The sequence below is a fragment of the Sminthopsis crassicaudata genome, chromosome 3, assembly GCF_048593235.1.
Source record: "Sminthopsis crassicaudata isolate SCR6 chromosome 3, ASM4859323v1, whole genome shotgun sequence".
NCBI lineage: Eukaryota > Metazoa > Chordata > Mammalia > Dasyuromorphia > Dasyuridae > Sminthopsis > Sminthopsis crassicaudata.
Genome location: NC_133619.1, coordinates 366,481,188 through 366,486,434, shown reverse-complemented (window position 1 = coordinate 366,486,434; position 5,247 = coordinate 366,481,188).

Here is a 5,247-nt window from a genome sequence, read left to right as displayed (position 1 = left end):
AGTGAGAGGACTACTTTGGCTAGATTTTAGAGTAATATGTAATTTTTAGAAAGGTAGGTTGGAAGTAGGTTAAGTATTCTTTAAATGGACAACAGAGGAGGTGATAAGAAGTCAGTGTAGTTTATTAAATGGCAAAGTACTAAAGTCAGAGCTGTACTTCTAGAAAAATCTCTTTGGCAGCTCTGATAAGGGTGAATTGGAAAGAGGTAAGTTGTGAAGCCTGGAGACCTGTTAGGAAGCTGTAGTTCAATAATAAGTCTATGTAATAATCCAGTTAAGAAGTTTGAATTAGGTAGTGACTATATGAATAGAAAAAAGTAGATGGAATTGAGAGATATCATGGAGGTAAAATGGACAAGATTTGGCAACTGATAGGATATGTGGAGTGAGAGACAGTGATGAACCAAGAATGATTCCTAGTAGCAAAAAGCTTAGGTGATATAGTAGATAGTCAGTAAATATTTATTGAATAGAATTAAATATAATTCAATTGAATGAGACCAGTATTTCTTTTCTTTTCTTTTTGTTCTCAATGCATTTTATTTTTCAAGAACATTGTTTAGATAGTTTTTAACATTAGTTTTTTCTAATATTTTGTGTTCCTAATTTTTCTCCCTCCCTCTCTTACCTTCCCCCCTCTATAAAATAGCAAGCAATCTGGTATGCATTTAAACATATTTCCATATTTGTCATGTGTAAGAAAAATCAGAACAACAAAAAAAAGAAAGAAAGAAAAGAAAAGAAAGGAAAAGCAAACTAACCAAAAAAAAAAAAAAAAAAAGAAAGAAAAAGAAAAAGAAAGAAAGGTGAAAATAGTATGCTTAGATCTACAATCTCCATAGTTCTCTTTCCGGATGCAGGTGATATTTTCCATCCCAAGCCTATTGGAATTGTCTTGGATCATGCATTGCTAAGAAGATCTAAATCTATCACATATTGATCATATAATCTTTTTATTGTATACAATGTTATCCTGATTTTGCTTACTTCACTCAGAATCCATTCATGTAAGTTTTCCAGGCTTTTTAAAAACCAGTCTGCTCATCATTTCTTATAGAACAGTAATATTCCATTACATTTATATACCATAACTTATTCAGCCCTATTCAATTTATTCAACTTATTTGATGGGCATCCATTCACTCAATTTCCAATAGGAGTTATTTTCTAGTTTTCAACTTACTCAGAGGCTCAGTGAAATGAAGCAGAAAGTCATAGAAAAATAACCTGAGAGAGATCCTGGTATAGTGAATCAAGTGACAGGAAAACATGGGGTTCAAGCCCTGCCTCAAATAGTAGGTCTTTAACCCTGAGTAAGTCACTTAATCTCTACTGTCTTCAGCTTTCTTACCTATAAAATGAAAGTATTGGATTTGCTGCCTTTTTAAGTCCTTTCCAACTTCTAAGTGTACGATCCTATGAAAAGCGATGCTGTCTTCCACCTTAGTTGCTTCTGGATCCCTGGGCTGATCCAGGAAGAAAACATACTTAGAAAAAATCTGAGAGAGTTCAATCTACCTGGTTTACATGTCTCAGATGGGAACATCTTCTCTCACCAAAATAACAAGGGAGAAAAATTCCCGCAAATATCAGATGTCCTTTTTGGCTAATCTTCATAAAATCCTCAATAGATATTTCTTCGGGGAAACCAAAGTAGTGTTAAAGTATGGTACTTTTCAAGTTATAGAGGTTAAGACTGCCATAGCCCAATTTGTAATGTCCAATTATATTGTGGAATTAAGCAATCTTTATTTTCCCAATCATCAAAATGTAGGCACCTACATCCTTAGTCATGTAACAATTTTTATAAGCTTTTCCTAGCCCAAGAATATTTCATGACTCACACAGTGAAAATACTAATCAAGATTTAAAATCTTTGTCAGGTAAAGGCCTGTAAATGTTCAGAGCTGTTGGGGAAGGGGGAAAAAAAAGAAAGAGACTGAGAAAGAACATCTAGAATTGAATATCTCATAACTTTATTGGGATGCGTTGCTCTCAGCACGTAGGCTGCATCATGAGGTATATGTGATTCAAAACTGAGAAAATAAACTATGTAAGAGAATATGTTGGAGGCAGGACAGGTATAATATTTAAGGTTTGTAATTATATACTTGGTATAATGTTAATGGTCTCTACACTCAAATATCTCCCTCATTGTTGACCAGCCTATTGAATTTTTATTCAGTAGAAAATAGAAATCAATAAAAAAAGGAAAAAATAGAAATTAGAAAAAATGTTATTTATTATTAAAAAGACATCCTTTACATATCAAAGGTTCTAAAATACAAAGTTGACCAAAATAAAAACAAAAATGAGAAAGCATTCTTCTTTGAAGAAATGGCCTTGGGGACAAGTTATGGATGTTGAATAAGGCATAAAATGTGAGACTTTTTCAATGGCCTGATAAACTTTGCCAAATTATTTTTCTCTCTTTATCTTTGTTATGTGTGACAAAGTTTTGAAAAAGCTCCAGAGGGATACAATGGGAAATGTAGAAGATGTAAAAACAAAAGGTGTCAGTAAAATTTTAAATATAGGAGCCAAGAAAGGAAAAGAGAATATTGAAAGGACTGAGACAGTGAGCAACATTAAGAAAACTTCCATGATTTCATAGTCTTTCTGAAGGTCAGGCAGATAGAGCATTTATTAAATGTTGATTATATGTCAGGCACTGTGTTGAACACTGTGTACACAAATAAAAGCAAAAAAAGATATTCTGTCCTGTGAAAGACCTTGTATATATCTATACATATGTTTACTACATACATAGGTATAGAATACATATACATTTGTCAGAAGGCAAATTTAGCCTTCTATCTTTCCCGCCCAAGGTAGCTAGGTAGGATAGTAGATAGAGTACTGGGCCTAGAGTCAGGAAAATATGAGGTCAAATTCAGCCCCAGATGCCTACAATATAACTGATCTGGGGCAAATCATTTAAATTCTGTTTCCCTCTGTTTCTTCAATTGCAAAATGGACTGTAAGAATCAAATAAGAATTGGAGCATAGTACCTGCAACATTATAAGTTTCATATAAATGCCTATCTTCTCCCCTTCTTTCTCTCTTCCCCACAAACTCATAAGAGTTTATTTCTTGTAGAAAAGGAAGGAAGAAAGGAAGAAAATACAGAAGGAAGGAAGGAAGGAAGGAAGAAAGGAAGAAAGGAAGGAAGGAAGGAAGGAAGGAAGGAAGGAAGGAAGGAAGGAAGGAAGGAAGGAAGGAAGGAAGGAAGGAAGGAAGGAAGGAAGGAAGGAAGGAAGGAAGGAAGGAAGGAAGGAAGGAAGGAAGGAAGGAAGGAAGGGAGGGAGGGAGGGAGAAAAGGAGAAAAGAGAGGGAGGAAGAAAGGGAAGGAAGGAAGAGAGGGAGGGAGGGAGGGAAGGAGGGAAGAGAGGGAGGGAGGGAGAAAGGAAGAGAGGAAGGGAGGGAGGGATAAAGAAAAATCCCTGTTATAAACAAATACATTCAAGCAAAATGCATTTAAATTCTACTGGACGAAGAGAAGACATAAAGAGGAAAACATGGCTTAGAGCTTGGGGAGAAGTTTTTGGTAAGGAGAAAGAAAAATCCAATGAGTAAGCAAAGCACATGTTTGGGGTTCTTTTTTGAATCATTGGTCATTTGAATGATTGGACCAATCAGCAAAGCAGGACCTCAGGGCAGTCAGTATTCACAAGAAGCCTGTGAAAGGGATCAATGGCGAAATTGATTTTCCCTTCTTTATAAGCAAAAAAGCTGAAGTCTAGAAAGTTTAGACAATTTACATAAGGTTACTCAGGAGGGCTGGGAGGGTTCTCAGAGGGTGGTGCCCAGGAGTGGTGTCTGGATTCTGGGGTTGGGGAAAACTGAGCAGTTTGCCTAGTTCCCACAGGAGGGAGCTATTGAATCTGGACAATCTGCCCAGCAGCAGCCTCCTGGGTACAGGACCAAGCAGCTTTGGGATGTTTATTGTCTATCACTTTATAGCTTGGGATTGGTGGGTTTAATACACACAAGACTTTTTATTGGCTTTAAAACAACATGTCTCCAGTTCAGATAAACTGTAGGGAAGACAGTTATGCTTTCTCTCAGGTTTTAGTCAAATTTTCTTCCTGGGTTATATTACCTGAGTCAAAATTTATCATGCTTTTCTACATGACTATGCTTCTTTTCTCCTATACCAATTACTAATCTCTAATTACCCTATAAAAATTCTAACATACAATTAGAGGCAACAAGTATTTATTAAATGCTTATTATGTACAGGCACTTTGCTAAACACATACAAGGAAAAATACATGTCCTGGCCTTAAGGAACTTACATTTTATTGGAAGAAAACAACAGGAAAAAAAGGAGCTAAGATATAGCAGAAAGGGAAGAGGAAGGGGAGAAAGGGGAGAGAAGAGTTATGTGGGGCATCATATCAAGATCAGATAAGTCAAAAGCAGAGCCAGGAGAGGAATGAAGTTTGGTTAACCTGAGCTCTTCCTCAAAATAAAAGGTCTGGAAGGAATTCATTAATAATGGGAGAAGAAGGGCCAGCATGATGGAGGGAGTTTCCAGGATGATAAGAGTAAATCGATGGATAGATTTTCTAGACTAAAGAATCCCCAGTGAGGGAAAATCTGGATAAGATAGCAGCTAAGGCATGGTAACAAAATCTAGAAAGTCAAAATCAGATTTAGGAAGTAGATACAAAGTAGAACTTGTTGCCTTGTTTATGTCTAAAGACTTCCATTGAATTGTCCTATTAAGGCAAGGTCTGTTAGGGCCCCAATTCATAATCAGGAGTTCTCTTTCAAAATGTCATCATTCTAAGACCTATTTCCATAACCTACCTCTGCCAGAACAATGTACATATACTAATTTAGTGTGATGTCAAAATGGTTAATATGTATTAAGCCAAATCTCATAAACCCAACCAATAGCATTAATAAAGATTACAATAATATTCTCTTTTCCTCTCTTTATAATAATAGCTAACATTTTTATAGCACTTACTATGTCACAGACTGTGCTAAAGCATTTTACAATTATTTTCTCATTTGATCCTCACAATAACCATGAAAAATACCTACTATTATTATTTGAATTTTATAAATAAGGAAACTGAAGCAAATAGGTTAGGTGACTTGCCTACAGTAACACAGCTAATAAGTACCTGAAATAAATTTTAATTCAAGTCTTCCTAGTTTATGCTTAGTATTTTATCCACTGCATCACACAACTACATATTGTTTTTTGTACATACTATATTATTCTACATTCT